This window comes from Phacochoerus africanus, chromosome 7 (genome assembly GCF_016906955.1).
Source record: "Phacochoerus africanus isolate WHEZ1 chromosome 7, ROS_Pafr_v1, whole genome shotgun sequence".
Classification (NCBI taxonomy): domain Eukaryota; kingdom Metazoa; phylum Chordata; class Mammalia; order Artiodactyla; family Suidae; genus Phacochoerus; species Phacochoerus africanus.
The window spans coordinates 91,770,175-91,787,968 of record NC_062550.1 but is presented as its reverse complement, the minus strand read 5'-3'; positions in this window follow the sequence as shown (position 1 = coordinate 91,787,968).

Here is a 17,794-nt window from a genome sequence, read left to right as displayed (position 1 = left end):
GGTGATGCTTTTTAATTTTGAAAGACTAGTCTTCATCAGGAATTTCTAATCTTCCAGTCTAATGTTTTATTTACTTGTTGTTACTTAGTTCCATGAAAATTCTGCTTTTTGAAATCATGATAAGGGTCTTGTAACTTTAATTGAATGTTCTTTTTTATGTAGTTTTTAAATTTCATCATCTTTTAAAATACTTCTAAGAGAAAATATTGTCTTCCTTGTGAAAATTCCTAATTTTCTTATAGAATAGTCTAAAAGTCAGTGTTTTTCCTTCTTCTTAATGGGGCCATCTGCATTAGAATACATTGGAGGTCTTATTTTAATTTTTATTGTATTTTTTGGTCTTTTTAGGGCTGCACCCGCAGCATATGGAAGTTCCCAGGGTAGGTATTGCATTGGAGCTGCAGCTGCTGGCCTGTGCCACAGTCCCCACAATGCTAGATCCAAGCCATGCGACCCACATCACAGCTCACAGCAACCCTGGATCCATAACCCACTGTGCAGGGCCAGGGATTGAACCTGAGTCCTCATGGATGCTAGTCAGGTTCGTTACTGCTGAGCCACAACAGGAACTCCTGCTCAGTTATTCTTAATCAGTCATTTGGGAATGAGACCTAGGTGATGTTTCTGCTTAGTAAAATAGTATGGTGAAAGAGTATCCTCTGCTAGGATTTTGTTCTTCTTTCTATGAATATGTTAGGAAATAAAACAAGTCAATGTAGATATTCTTATACTTTTATGAGAATATTTTACTTTGTCTTATGAGTTTTAGACAAAGTGACTAGTTTTAACGTAGATGTAACTAGTTTTAATAGATGCCAACCAATGTCCAAAAGAAGCCCTCTGGGAAACATATTTTATGGGGAAAACTTAGAATCATGCTCTCCAAATTTAGCAAGAATTCTTGTAAGGAGTAATATTCTGACAGCTTTTAATATAAATATTTCCATAGTTTATTTTAAACCTAGTACTTAACATAAGAATGCATGAAAGAGGCACTAAGGTCACTCTTGAAGACAAGGTTTTTATCCTTTGCCTATTGTTAGGAAAGTCATGGCAATGAGTGATGTGGTGACAGTTATCATATCTTTTTTATTTTATTTTATTTATGTATTTATTTATTTATTTATTTATTGTCTTTTTGCTATTTCTTTGGGCCGCTCCTGCGGCATATGGAGGTTCCCAGGCTAGGGGTCGAATCGGAGCTGTAGCTGCCAGCCTACACCAGAGCCACAGCAACGTGGGATCCGAGCCGCGTCTGCAACCTATACCACAGCTCACGGCAACACCGGATCATTAACCCGCTGAGCAAGGGCAGGGACCGAACCCGCAACCTCATGGTTCCTAGTCGTATTCGTTAACCACTGCGCCACGACGGGAACTCCTGGTGACAGTTATCATATCTTAAATCCTTTTTTTCTTTCAGCTTTCACTAAAATGCTATATATCTGGCCTGTCTAGGGCCAGACTCTTGATAATCTTTGATTTGCAGTCCGCTGCTTATTTTCACAATTTGTCTGTATTATCTGACTTCATAAATTAAGTCCTCATTATATTAATTGTACTTACAGCATCTGAATAATTTTCATTAGGAACAGATGCATTGACTCAGATTTGATTTCTGAAATTATTGGAGGCAAGTAATCAAGAGAAACACATTTAAGGCAAATTACCAAGGAAATTTAAGAAAATGGGTTTTAACAGTTCAATACAGAAAAACAGGCCTGAGTTTAAATCCTAGATCCATCATTGAAAAGCTATGAGTGAAGTTCTTGTTGTGGCTCAATGGGTTAAGAGCTTGACATAGTGTCCATGAGGATGCAGGTTCAATCCCTGGCCTCATTCAGTGAATTAAGGATCCAGCATTGCTGCAAGCTGCAACGTAGGTCAGAGATGCAGCTGAGATCTGGTGTTGCTGTGGCTGTGGTGTACGCCAGCAGCTGCAGCTCCGATTCAACCCCTAGCCTGGAAACTTCCATATACTGCAGGTGCAGCCCTAAAAAATCATTTTTTAAGTAATATAAAAGCTGTGGGTGCAGCTAATATAATAATATCATGGGGAGTTTTCCCAGAAAAACTCAAATTCTCTGAATTGCTAAACGATGTTTTTGTGATTTCTGACTTCTCAGGATAGTTAAAAAGGAAATAAAACTTCTGAGGCTGGAAAACAGATCTGGTTGTGTTAGTAATCAATCAGTTAGTAAATATGTTAGTATAATAGGTCAAAAAATTAAAAACTTAGTTTTTCTGCAAAATAAATAGTAATATTCTGATTCATGCAATAAAAATGGTAAAGCTTTTAATGTTAAAGCATAAAAGGGATCAAGTTCTGTTTCATAACATTATAAGTCATTGGAGTGTTAATCAGAAGTAACCCTAGAGCACATCTCACTCTGGTGACTGACTTTTACTAATATACCATTAGTAATGTAAAATATGAAGTATTTTGATAAATTATTGGAAATCATGTGGGAAGAAAAGTTCAACTGATCTGGTTTAATCATAGTATACTGTTCCTATATCCAAACAAAACAAGAATTAAATACCTGGGAGGTCCCATTGTGGCACAGTGGAAATGAATCTGACTAGTAACCATGAGGATGTGGGTTCAGTCCCTGGCCTTGCTCAGTGGGTTGGGGAGCCAGTGTTGCTGTGAGCTGTGGTGTAGATTGCAGGTGCAGCTTGGATCCTGCATTGCTGTGGCTGTGGCTGGCAGCTGTAGCTCTGATTCAGCCCCTAGCCTGAGAACGCCCATGTGCCACAAGTGTGGCCCTAAAAAGCAAAAAAAAAAAAAAAAAATACCGTAAGACGGTGGTATATAGCTCAGCTAACTTATTATTTGAACTAAAGTAGATATGCCATGAGTAAAACCAGAGAAAGCTTGAAGATTGATTTGAATCCTGTCTATAAGAATGTATCTATGCAGATCACATTTAGAGTTAGAAAATGAAGCTTTGAATATTTTAGAAGAGAAAATATGGGGGGAAATGAATCATAACAATTCATTCATGTTATCTTTTTTTTTTTTTTTTTCTGTTTAGGGCCACACCCAAGGCATATGGAGGTTCCCAGGCTAGGGGTCTAATCGGAGCTGTAGCTGCTGGCCTATGCCACAGCCACAACAATGCCAGATCTGAGCCACGTATGCAACCTACACCACAGTTCATGGCAACACTGGATCCTTAACCCACTGAGCGAGGCCAGGGATTGAACTTGCTTCCTCATGGATGCTAGTCAGATTCATTTCCACTGAGCTATGATGGGAACTCCCATTCATGTCATCATTGACAGGTAACTTAATTGCATAAGTTAAATTTTCAATTAACTGAGGCAAATCCATTTAATCATTAATTTTTAAACAATTTTATAAGAAATAGTCTAAGTATTTCTACTTATCCATTTTTTCTTTGTCATCTTTAAGAGCATAACTTCCTGTCATGGGTGATAAACAGAAATCACCCTCAGGGGCTACTGAGATATATAATGCCCCTTTCTATGTGACCTTGCATTGCTATGCTTTTTGAGTTATGTCTGTTTTTCATAGTTTCTCTATTTTACCTTATAATCAGCTGTCACTTTTTTGCTGCTGTCTTGTATGCCTGCCTCCTGCATTAGGCCCCTAATTTGCTGCTTCTAATCTGCTGTGGACTGAGAAACCAGACTGCCAAGCTTGCTAAACTGTGTCTGAAATAAGAGTAAGTAGACTGAACAAAGGTTAAGGGGCTTTTCTGTCAGTAAAGTGCATGGACTTTGTGGTACCTGTTTGGCTGCTTAACATACTTTTTTTGGTTTGTTTATTAGTTCTTTACTAAGAATTTGCTAAAAAATACTTGGTTGAATGTGTTATTGCCATATATTTAAAGTATTTAGTTAGTTTTTATATGGTGATATTTCTAGGACTCTCCATTAATGAATTCAGCTATACAAGAAAATTTGACTGTCATCTTTATACAGATCATTGTGTGTATTTTAGGGAAATGTTATATAGTTTGTTCTTGCTAACTATTCTAGGATAGTATACATACATAAAACTTAAAGCACTGTAAATAGAATTCAACTCTGCTCACCAAGATATATGTTCTAAAGCTATTGGTTTGAGACTAAACATGCATGGCTTATTTAGTAAGAACTGTCTAAATAAATATTTGGAGGAATGAGCCATTCTAGGTATCCCACTTTCCTAGAGAACTTAAGGATCTGATGGTGTCACTACTGTGGCTCAGGTTGCTGCCGTGGCGCAGGTTAGATCCCTGGCCCTGGGGACTTCCACATGATGGACGTAGCCAAAACAATAGTAATAAGTGTATTAAATTAGATAGCTGTTCTCAAAATAGAAGAGCTGTTAGTGTACAAAATGAACCATTTTGTTTCCATATATTTACCTTCTATATATTTCACTCCTCTAATTTTTTGGCTCTGATTAAAACCAGTCCACTTGAATTAGCATTTTCTATAGTGCTTTCTATTTGAATTAAATACCACATGCTGCTAATAATTTCTTTGGCTGGGTTGTTTTTGTTATGCTGGTTTTGTTTTTAGAGAACTGTATCTTCATTTCCAAAACATGAAGTAGGTTGAGCCCTGGAAAATAAGGAAATTTTCATTATTAATACCATAGAGAACTGAGAAGTAATAAGGTTTTTAGACTCCAGACAGGCCAAATAATTTATTCTTTGATTATGCAGATTTTTAAGACATTATTTTCATTCAAAAATATATGTTAAAAGTTTGCCAAAAGTTAGTGTTAGATCTGATGATATTGACAGATATTTGAATGACTGAAGTCCCACTGTCATTATGTATTTTGCATGTTTAAATTATAATATGTTCATCAAGTATGATGATTTTTCTCAAGTGAAAAATAAACATTAAATTCGCATGTTATGATATTTGCAAGTAAAATTCAAATCTGTCTAGGAAGGGGTATTTGTCTGGGATTAGCATTGAACCAACTTAGTTTTACCAAGTTAGGCTGATTCTGTTTTAGTAATCATATGTTGATTCATCTTTCCATAATATACAAGGTAATCAGAAAATCAGGCTGCTTATTTTATGGCCATGCCTCAAAGTCAGCTTTCAGTTATCCGTGTTACTGAAAGGGAATTGTGATACAACATTTATTAAAAAATAGATGATCCAAACCAGTTTTTTGAGTTGAGACTGCCATTACAGAATAGTCATGAAGCCAAACTTGAGTTGGTGGTATATGGAGAAAGATTCTCTTCAAGAATAGTTGTAAGAGGGAAGTGAGTCTACTTAGTGTAATTGCTATAAACCAAAAAGAGGATGAATTGATATATTCATATACAAAAGTCTAATGTGAATAAGGAGTTGATTTTATGCATATACTAAAATGTGTGATAAATTAAAATATATATGGTATGTTTTAATCCTATAAATTTTGATATATTTTAACCTATCAGCAATTAAATTGTTGCACCCCATTTACTGAATTTCATTTGGCATGTATCAAACATAGTATTGTAATAGGGCAGCATTTAAGTTGTGTACACGTTGGAATATTTTATTTTTAAAAGAGTATATTCTAAGATGTTATAGAAATACATTTACCCTCTCATTTATATTTTAAGAGCTTCTAAAAACAAGGGATAATTTTACTATATTGGACTTGATATTTTTCACTTTTGTAGCATTTCTTAAAGCTACCAACAAATTACTTTATCATTGAACATATTTTTAAAAACTGAATGTGTCTTCTACCAGTTTATCCTTTTATAATATCCCAAGAAACTACATATTCTTTTCCCCCTACCAAGTAAATCTAAATTAGTTCCATTTCTTTTCTTTTCTTTTTTGTCTTTTTGGCTTTTAGGGCCGAACCCACGGCATATGGAGGTTCCCAGGCTAGGGGTCCAATTGGAGCTGTAGCTGCCGGCCTACACCACAGCAACGCGGGTTCTGAGCCACGTGTGCAACCTACACCACAGCTCAGGGCAACATCAGATCCTTAACCCATTGAACGAGGCCAGGAATTGAATCCAAGTCCTCGTGTATGCTAGTTGGGTTCGTTAACCGCTGAGCCACAACGGGAACTCCTAAAATAATTCCATTTCTAAATCTCAGTATTTTCTGCATTTTTATTTCACCAACCTGTACCTTTTATTCATGCTATGACTTAAATAATGCTTACTCGGGCACAGTACTAGCATCTGGCAATGTATAGAAAATTCCAGATATGTTTTTCCCACTCCTTTAAAGACTGGCTTATGGTCCTGGTACAGCCCTGGAGGTCCATACGAGTGAAAAGCCCAGAAGTCTACCTGAGCTGAAAGCAATCCCAAGGAGTTTGGTTTGTTTGGGTTTGTTCTAGGTATGGTCCCAGGGATCCCAGATCAAACCAGGCCCCTGGGCCTATCCTAGAACCAACCTAAACTCGCGCATCATTCCTGGAATATCAAGAGGACGAAGACCGAAGATTACCTGAGGCTGGCAAGACATCCTGCGTTCTTCTGTATCTGTGTCTCTGTGTTAGCAAGAAGTGGTTGGTTAATTCTTCTAAAATAGAAGGATGACAGTGGACAATAAGATAAAGTCTTATCAGACTTTGACATTATAGTAATTTACTGCAATAGAAATGTGGTGTGTAATAAATATGGTTATTAATAATTGCCAGTGAGAATTGTTCTTGAAACCTTTATTATTAGGTCTCTATTTTTAAGTTAAAGAACTTAGCCACCAAAAATAAATTCTCCCCCAAATTAATAATTTCTGTTTTTGTTTTTCTCAAGGACTTTCTACTCAACAATATTATTTTTATCAGTGTTTTTAATATTATTTTTAACTAGGAGTCCCCATTGTGGCACAGCGGAAATGAAACCAACTAGGAACCATGAGGTTGCAAGTTTGATCCCTGGCCTTCCTCGGTGGGTTAAAGATCTGGTGTTGCTGTGAGCTGTGGCTTAGGTCGCAGACGCAGCTCGGATCCTGCCTTGCTTTGGCTGTGGTGTAGGCCAGTAGCTGTATCTCTGATTCGGCCCCCTAGCCTGGGAACATCCATATGCCATGGGTGTGGCCCTAAAAAGTGCACACGTGTGCACACGCACACACAAATATATATATATATAATTTTTAACTAGTTTTTCATAGTTTCAGAAAAGTATTAATCTTTGCTTTCAGACTACATTGCCAAGTGATTCTAAACTCTTATTTTTTGGAAACTCTTGATTGCCCTTTTAATCTGCTACTGAACTTAGCATATTGCTTTCAGCTTGCTTTTTGAGGTTCAGATCTGGGAAGAACCTTAGCATCATTTGTAGATACACTGCCCCTCGTTGACTCATTGTAGGCTCTATCTTAGAATTTGCTAGGTTGATGAAAAGCTAGGATGAGAGTGGAAATGACTTGATACCTCATATTTTACAAAAGTGTTTTGTAAGGTTTTTAGCAAGTTTATTTTTGTTCTCTGCTGCTCTAGATTTTTAAAATAATCTGACCTAGGTGATTCACCTAATGGTCTCACATCATAACTCTGACATCACTGTAGTTATATACATGTTTTTCTTTAATTTGGAGGACAAGTCTTCTGAAAAGGCACTGAAAAGACCCCAAATCCAAAGGTTATTGTACACAGTGAAAATATATACTTTTGGTGATACTGGCATTTCATCAGATTTAGACCATGTTTGAAATAACTGTAGACTAATCAAGGACTCTGTGTGAAAGGAGCCCCAAACTGTGTTGTTCTTCCAAGCCTTGTCACATCAGAAAAATTAGATCAGTGGGGCATCCTTTAACACAGGACTGTGAGCTTGTTGAGGCTCATTGTAAAAAACTCAACCCTGGGATTAGTTCTCTGCTACATTCATTACATAGATGCTTCATCCCATGGACTCTATTATTTTTGCCTTTTAAAGTGTAACCTTAGGTTTGCACTTACCTCTCCACGTTTTTCTTTTTACATAATGTTTTTGTATTTGCATAGATCAAAACACTATATATATTACTATGTATATATATGTTTTTTGATTAAACAGTAGATTTTGGATCTGATAATTTTGGATTTTGATTCCTTTTCAAAGCTAAATGATTTAAATGCCTTTATTGTCTTGTAAATTCACTCATAATTTAAGCCTCAAGTCTTCTCATTTATTTTTCTCTAATGAACTACATAGAATAGGTGAGCCTTATTTTCCGTTTCTTCCAGAATTTATGACATTTTCTATTTACCCAAACATGAAAAGGTTCTAACATCAGCATTCTTGTATTAGTGCACTCATCTGTGAGCGCAGTTGACTATATTTCTTGACATAGCCCATCTTATACTTATGTGCAACAAGTGTCCTCAGTTGCCGGGGGCCTTCGTACTCTCTTTGAACACTAAAAATAAGAATTTGTATACGGTCCTACAGAGTTCAGGCTTGTTTACACAGTAAGTTTCTAAAGTCTCCCTTCACTTTAGATACTTTGAGTGTTATGCCATATTTTTTAAATATCATTTGAGAATATTCTTTCAGAAATGTTTTAGTTTTTACTTTTTGATACTTTATGTTTTATGTAGTAAAACTGTACATTTTTAACCCTACCTGATGACTTGAGAGTATAACCCTTTTAAAAAACAGTAATTTCTTTATGTATTTCATCATATTGCATTTCTGTCAACTGTTTCAAAAGATTTTACAAAAACCCAAGATAGGTTTGCACATATCTATGTTGTTATTCCTTCTAAGCTTAAGAAGTCTCCAATAAAATCTGTACTTCTTTATATTTTGTACCTTTTTAATTCTAATGTTTGCAACATGAATTAGCCAAAAGATAAAACTTCCTTTTCTCTTCCTTCTGTCCCTATTTTCTACTACAGTTTTCAAAATTTGTTAACATACCCACAAAAGATAGCAGTTGTCTAGGAAAGACTTGGATTCATTAGTCCAAGTTTTGTTTGTTTTCTCTTCAAGTGCCTGACATGATAATTTATCGGAGTGAAAACAGCAGATTCAGATTAGGTTTAAAAGCTCCATTGTCATCATTCTCTGTGACTGTCAACCATTGGATACATTCTAATCCTGTGATATCTGTTGACTTATATGACCTCCTTGACAGAAAAGACATACCGAACTAAGAAGGGAGTTAACATCCAATGGACCATACTTGTCCTTTGCAAAGGAATGAATGATTCGTTTTAAACTTTTCTAAGCTTAGCTATAGTCTTGGGAACATTCATGGTAATTCCACAGTGATTCTGCAAACTGAATGCCCGTTAAAGAGAAAGTGGCCATCCTTGAACTGAACTTTTATTTTAAATAAATAAGCTGCCTCTTTGCAGAAAAGATTTGAGGCAAGGAATAAGTATTTGTAAAGGCAGTTCTTGAAATCTGACGCTTGTCTGGGATTTGTTAATTAAAATTGTGAGATAAGGTAGATTTTATATAGTTAGAGGATTCTGAAGTCATTGGGTAGGAAATATTCCATATGATAATCATTCTTTGTTTTCACAATTTGCTTTTGAAGGTCCTTAGCAGATGTGTTATAACCATTGAAAATAAAATTGGCAAATAGCAATTTTCCCCGAAGGTACATCTGTAAAAATTAATAAAACACTTTCAGAATCTGATCATATGAAAATTAGTCCTATTTATTTGAAGTGCGATCTTAAATGTGTCCCTCAAGAAAATGTTTATTTTTATATACAAAATAATATTAGGTATCAAACACGTTCCTAGAACCTGAATAAACTGTTTAAAGATAAATAGACTCAGGGGAGTTCCTGTTGTGGCTCAGCTAGTTAAGAATCTGACTAGTACTCATAGGGATATGGGTTCAATCCCTGGTCTCGCTTGGTCGGTTAAAGTACCTGGTGTTGCCGTGAGCTGCGGCATAGATCGCAGGCGCATCTCAGATCTGGCGTTGCTGTGGCTGTGGTGTAGGCTGGCAACCTCAGCTCTGATTTGATCCCTAGCCTGGGAATTTCCATATGCCGTGGGATCGGTCATTAAAAAAGACAAGAAACAGGCTCAATAGTTTTCTCACTCAAAGTCATACACATGAAGTGGCAGAACCAGTATCCCAATCAATTCTAAAAAACACCAACATCTGTTCTTCACCATTATGTTAAACTGCTTGTGCATACATTTCATTTTATAGCTAGCCTCTAGGATAAAGTAGAGCCCTGAATTTGGAAGTCAGTAGAGTTGGATTATGGACAAAACTACTTCTCTAAATCTCAAGCAAATCACTTAACCATAATGATCCACAGTTTCCTCTATAGGAAAAAAAAAAAAAAACCCAACAATTGTGAATTATCAATTGGACTAGACCTCTAAAATCCTCTTCCAGTAGTAAAATTCTCAGATTTTCTATTTCTTAATAAAGAGCTATAACTTTACTATGAAAGTCAATCTGTCATCTGTTCCAGGGTGCAAGAGAGCTTATATTTAGGCCCAGATGAACGTCTTGAAAACTGTTCAAATTTAGAGATTAGAAAGGATAAGAAGAGGTGGCAGGGGAGGGAAATAGCAGTTTTAAAACAATGTAGCTGGTTCCAGCACAGAACATAACCTGCTAAGAACTAAGTATACCTTATATTTTAAAGCAATCCAAGTACTTCATAGGGGAGTATAAGAATTCAAAAGTAGTTCTCTATAATTACATGTTACTTCTTTCCCCTTAGTTAGCAATCTTTTCATCATGAAGGGATGTCTGATTGCAGCGTTTTCTCTGGGAAAAGAGTTTACTGGCTTATCTTCACTTCAGCAAAAAAAAAAAAAAAAAAAAGAATCTCTTGTTTCCTCTAGGACCATCTCTAGCCAATCCTGGCTGAAACAGAGTTTGGTGTGGTTCTTTGATCTGAAATGCTTTATTCTTTAATGCCCATGCCTGGCTATTAGCCATGAAGCAACTTATCTTGCCTGAATTTAGAAGATTAAGCTTTGATACATGATTAATTATAATCAGTGACAAGTTTACTATGTACAGTATGTATGCGAATATTTTATAAGATCTAAAGAATTGAACAGTCATAATCCTCTTAAACAGAGACATATGGGTAACTTTTAGCCAATTTTTTCACCAGGATAAATGTGAAACACTTGTAAATAGGAAAAAAAAATGTAGCTTAAGAAATCAATGAGCTGTAAATGTGCACGGTTTTGTTGTTATTTGGGGATTATATTTATTTGTGTAAGTCATCACCTCGTAGGTTGAAGCTGGGGCCTGGAGGAAAGGAGGCAATCTTCTGTCCTTGTGGAAATAAACGGGTCAAAATGCAAACATTAGAGAAAAACCTTAAATCTGTTTATGTCCAGGGAGTTCCCGTCGTGGCGCAGTGGTTAAGGAATCCGACAGGAACCATGAGGTTGCGGGTTCAGTCCCTGGCCTTGCTCAGTGGGTTAAGGATCCGGCGTGGCATTGCCGTGAGCTGTGGTGTAGGTTGCAGACGCAGCTTGGATCCCGCATTGCTGTAGCTCTGGGGTAGGCTGGTGGCTACGGCTCCGATTGGACCCCTAGCCTGGGAACCTCCATATGCCGCAGGAGCGGCCCAAGAAAAATGGCAAAAAGACAAAAAAAAATTTGTGTATGTCCAGAGGCCATAGTATGACTAGACATAATACCAGAATTCAAAAGTTTCTTGTACTGAAATCATGTTGAGTTTGAATTGCATTTGAACTTCAAAACCCAGACTATCTAATGCAGAGGTTCTCAGAATTTTACTGAGGACCCCTGATGTTATTTTCCCCATAGGCTCCATGCTTTGAAGAATTTTTATCTATCACATATTCTATATTCATTAAAACTCTTTAAGTTGCACACCCTCCCAACACCTTTTTTTTTTTTCTTCTTCTTCTTCTTTTTTAAACTGAAGCGGTAACGGCCATTTAGTCTGAGTGAGTGCTGCATGCCAGGCTCTGTTCTCAGCGCTGAAGACAGAGCGGTGAACAAAACAAAGCTTCTGCCTTCACTGAATACTACAGGGGAGTCAGACTTCACATGTTGGGTGGGTCAGCCCCTCGCAAATGAAGCCAGGAGAGATATGAAGGATGCAGAGTACTTTTCTATATAGGATGGTCAGGTATGAGGGGAGCGAGGGAACCAGCACACACATAGGTACAAACACAAATACTGCAAAAGCAGTAAGTGAAAGGGCCTTGAGGCAGGAACAGAAGCTAAGTAAGTATGGCTGGAGTCCAGTAAGAAAGGCACCTGGCCAGTCAAGGAGGGCCTGGGAATGAATAAGGCTTTTACTTTGGCTTAGGAAGCCATTGGAGGGTTTTAAGCCGTGGAGTGACATGATTTGGCTTAGATTGTTAGAGGGTTATTAAGTTTAAAAAGCATTCTTCAGTGTGGACGTCTGACAGGGATGGGGAGAAGGGAGACTTGTTGGCTACCGCAGAAATCTTTGTGAGGGATGAGGGTTGGCGGCGGTGAAGGAAATGAGGGGCAATCAAATTCTGGATATATGTTGAAGGTAGAGCCAGTAGGACTTGCTGATGTAATGAATGTGCAGTATAGGAAAGGGGAGGTCTAAGAATTTCAGGCCACACCTGTGGCATATGGAATTTTCCAGGTTAGGAGTTGAATCAGAGCTGCAGCTGCCAGCCTATGCCACAGCCACAGCAACACCAGATCAGAGCTGCATCTGTGACCTATGCCACAGCTTGTGGCAACACCAGATCTTTACCCCAGGGATGAAACCTCAGTCTAAATTTATTACAAAGAACCTTGGTCAGAGGGACAGAATTAGGACATATGGTGTCTGCTCACATCCTTTGCCTATTTTTTGAATTGAGCTATTTGTATACTTTGTTAATGAGTTTTAAGAGTTCTTTATATAGTCCAGATATTAATCCTTTATTGGATATATGCTTTGCAAATATTTACTCCCCGTCTGTGAGTAGCCTTTTCACTCTCTTGATAGTGTTCTTTGACACACAAACATCTAATATTTATTGAATGCTTCTTTTGTGGCAAGTATTGTCCCAATCCCTTTGCATATATTCACATGTATTTATTTAATCTTCATGATAATCCTATGAATTGTATGTTATTATTGACTTTCCTGAAAAGAGGAAACTTAGCAACAAAAGGAAAAATATAATTTTTTCTACATCAAAATTAAAGATGTTTGGAGTTCCCACTGTGGCACAGTGGATTAAGAATTCGACTGCAGCATCGTGGGCTACTGTGGAGATGTGAGTTCAGTTCCCAGCCCAGCTGCAGTGGGTTAAGGGATCTGGTGTTGCCCCAGCTGCATCGTAGGTCATAGCTGCTGCTCAGAGTCACTCCCTGGCCCAGGAACTTCCATATGGTCCTGTGAAGTAGTTCCCATTTCTAATTAAGATGAGACGAATACATGTCAAATGTTTATGACAACTTGGGATGCTATTGCAGTCTCCTAGGACGTTTTGCCTGATTTTTAGTGGTAACGCTGTCTTCAGATCCGCTTCCCAAACCACTGCACTCCTCATGGTTTTGATGTTTACCAACTTACCCCTCCTCAGCTGTTGCCATAAGAAGCAAGTGCTTAAAATATTATCATTGACTAGATCAATGGATCTTTTTGTTCACTTTGCTTTGCTTGTAGACTTGAGAATCTACTTAACTGAGCTCTGAGTGCACTGGAGAAGTTTGAAGTTTTTATCTGCTGTGCAGTAAACAGAACATGGGCTCCTATAGCGTTCCTACAGCTACCAAAGCGAGGATGCTTCCAGTGGAGTAACTATCCAGGCCTGATCATTTTCACCCTTATGAGCTACATATCAGAGAAGGGTATAGGCCACATTTATTTAATTTGTTATGTGGCTCCTGTTTATCCCTGTCTTTAAGTTAATATTTCTTTTTGATTTCTTACATATCCCAAGATATACCTTAGGAATGAATTCATGTTCAAATATAATAAGTAAATTATATTAAGAATACTCGAATAAGCATTGAAAGCAATCCAAATGAACTACTGACTTTACAATAATTTGTTAACATGGATGGTAACAAATGAAAATAATTTTTAATTCACTACACATTTACTGAGTGGTCTTCTTTATACTAGACACAACAATCACGCTGTGAGATAAGTATTCCCATTCCCATTTTGTAGATGAGGAGAGTAGTTCTTTTTTTCTTTCTTTTTTTTTTTTTTAAGGGACGTACCCATAGCATATGGAAGTTCCCAGGCTAGGGGTCTAATCGGAGCTACAGCTACCAGCCTACGCCACAGCCGCAGCAACACAGGATCTGAGCTGTATCTGCCACCTACACCACAGCTCATGGCAATGCTGGCTCCTGTACCCAGTGAGGGAGGTCAGGGATTGAACCCACATCCTCATGGTTCCTAGTCAGATTCGTTTCCACTGCACCACGACAGGAACTTCCAGGAGTAGTTCTTAAATAAATTAAATATCTAGGCCAAGGGCCCAAGTCTCTTAGTAAATAAATAAAATCATAGACAAATTTCTCCCAAAAGTCTCTTTGACTTCAAATTAGATGTTTGTTCTATGTAGTTTGTTAGTTTTCTCTTATTTTCCTGGATAGGTCACCACATACAAGGACACCCATTCACACACACGTGTGCAAGTGAGCACTTCACCCAAAGGAATCCTAATTACCATTTCAAGCAGCAGAAGCCACTCAGTCTGCATTTCATTTAATTACAGAAGTTCTACAAGTAGTCAATTAAATGGGCAAGTAATTCCTCTGTGCAGTGTTCACTCACATATTAAAGTTGTTAATCTCATTTCTTTAGACATCCACCCCCAAACCATTGTCCTCACTGTTTCAGTTCCTCATTACTCATGAAGTGATGTGAGAATCTTTTTGCAAGAGTACTTTGTAAACTGAAGAGATACTATCTAGTTGTGGGATGCAGTCTGTTCCACTTTATTTGGTTGATTGTAGTGAGAGGTCAAATGTTTAAACTATACCAGTTATACCATTGTTCTAGGGATTGAACTGACTGGAACTGAAAGACTTTTACAAACAACTCAAACCAAGCACACAATTCCTGATTTGCTCCCTCAAACTAAATATGGCCTTGTGGTGACCAAATATTGACTAAATGAAAGCAAAGAGATTCCAACTGCCCTTTCAAGCACTTACCACTTAACCTTAATGCAATATCCCAATATTTTTCCAGACAGCAACTCTTTCAGTTAATTAGAGATTGGAAAAGGGATATGTGTCCGAAGAATAGGTAGACACCTCCAAAATGCTCTCCCGTAGGAATCCTAAAAATTTGCATTTACAGAAAAACGAAGAGGAAACAATTTTCCACCCTATCTACCCATGGATTATATCCCAACGCTGCCAATGACACCTCCTGTTCTCCATTTTGGACTGTGAGTCAAGATGCCTGGGTTCAAACCTCAGCCCCACCCCTTAGATGTGTGATCTCTTTGAAGGCTCAGTTTCCTTATATGTAAAACAGCAACATCATCTCATAGGATTGATTGTTGTCAAGATTCATGGAATTAGTTCTGTGAAAAGGTATGATTTCAGTGGATATTCTTTTCCTGTATGTCTCAAATATTTATTTTTTAATTGGGAAATTCCTGCCTTGTATAAAAGCCTGGGGCCTTGCCAAGGGCTGAGACAAAGACTTTGTTGATAAGTGAAAGGAACAAAGCAAAGTAAAAACAGGTTTGACATTCCTATTGGAAGGATTGGTGAGTATTCATTCACTCTGCCAAAAAATATTTATTTAAGTCTACAATTTTTCTAGCCACTCTCCTAGGCACTGGGATGCAGGAATGGACAAAAAGGACAATGTCCCTGCCTTCACTGGGGGAATCAGATAATAAACTGGTAGACACATAAGATGCCAAGTAGTGATTAGTGCTATGAACCAAACAAAGCTGGGTGAGGAGTGGGGAGTGAGAGGGGCTCTTCTCAATAGAGCAGAAAGGGAAGGCCACTGAGGGGGTGGCATCTGTCTAGAGATGTGATTATGTGAGAGAATAAACGATGCAACTACCTGGAGAACAACCAGCAAAGAGCACCAGGCATAAAGGCTCTGAGTGGGAAGAGCAAGGAGGTCAGGGCAGCAGGAGCTGAGTGGGCAAGCAGAGGAGAGGCTGCCAGGGGCTAGAGTAGATGCCTTGTGCTCCATAGAAAGGATGTGGGATTTCATTTCAAATGCGACGGGAACCCATTAGAGGGTTCCAGGCAGAAAAGTGCTGTAATCTGAGTTATGTTTTATAAAGATTATGCTGATCTCTGCATGGAGGACAGCCAGTAGACGGGGCAAGAGCAGAGGCAGGGAGGATGATCGAAGAGGATGATGCCCAGAGGTGGTGAAATGGTATAACTACTTGGATTCTGGATATATTAGGAAGGAAGAGGCTACAGGGTTGGCAGATGGATTGCAAGTAGGGTAGGAAAAAGGAGAAGTCAGGAATTATTTTAGTCCTTCTGCTCTGAGTAAACTGGGTGCGGGCCACTTGAAATGAGGAATATGCTGGAAGGAGCAGATGTGGGGGGGAATTAAGAGTTCTATTTGGGAAAATTGAGTCAAGATGCCTCTTTATCCAATGTCTGAGGAAAATATTGAATAGTGAGTTGGAATTAAGAGGACCCTGGAGTTCCCCTGCAAAGAAGGGAGAGAAGGTACCCAAAGGGGTAAAGGGGCAAGCTGATGCTGGCAAGGATGGGAATAACCCTCAGAAAATGGAGACGCCAAAACAGACCAGGCACGGAGAGCTGAAGGTGCTGGAGGTGCCAAGTGAAGTGTGTGCACTTTTGATAACTGTACCTCTGGTGACTGCACAGTTTGAAATACTGTTTTTTATCAAGTTTTATAAAAGTGCGGAATTTTGTTTTACTTTTTTTTCTAAGCTATGTTGTTAGCACACAGAACACTTCATTGCTGTTTTGGGGGAAGGGCACATGTCACTAACAGAATGTCTCTGAAGCTGGATTGGCACAGGGAAAAAAACCTTTTCCATCTAGTTTTCAGAATTCCTTTTGGTTCCCAGGAAGGAGGGATTCCTTGATGTTGACACACATTAGCCATCTTGGCACAAGTGCCTTGTGGTGTGGAAAACTAAAATTAGTTTTTTATGCCCTCTTCTCCCTCTCCACCTTCAGCATAGGCTTGACTCCCTTAAGCCCAGAGAGACCTACTGGGACTTGATCTTACAAAATTGGTTACCAGAATGTCAGGCAATTTGGACCTTCCAGTGTCACCATTGAGATGGCATCCCTCAAAAGATCAGCGGTTCCCTTTTTAGATTGTGGATCTTCAGATTGATCATTCTACCATTTTCATTTCCATTTCCTGAAAGTAAGGGTCAGGTTGAGAAAGGCTGTTAAACAATATGCTAAATGTGAGATGTCAACCCTCACTCTAACCTTTCCCTGTTCAGGGCATTACTTGACGACTTCATGGGTTTTATAGTGGCTTTCTGATTTTGGTAGTCCATCGAAAAAGGGAGTTTGAAACTTGCTGTATACTGTTAATGATTGTCTGCCCATGTCCTGCCTGAAATACTATGATTGTTTATGAAAAGTATCTTTGATAAAGCTGGATATAGTTTAGCTTGGTAAAAAAAGATTTCAAAGATATGACTAAAGGAGGTGCTAGACTTGAAACAAAATGAAAAATTCAATGATAATGTATGGCACAGGGAACTATATTCCATATCTTGTAATAATCCAAAATGAAAAAGAATATATATATTATATGAAAATATATAGATACTGAACTACTTTGTTGTACACCAGAAACTAACACAATATTGTAAATCAATCATACTTCAATCAATTAAAAAAACACAGTATGGTAAAAGAAAAAAAAATCCGGTATGGTAGTGGCACAAAAATAGACACATGGATCAATGGAATAGAACAGAGCCTG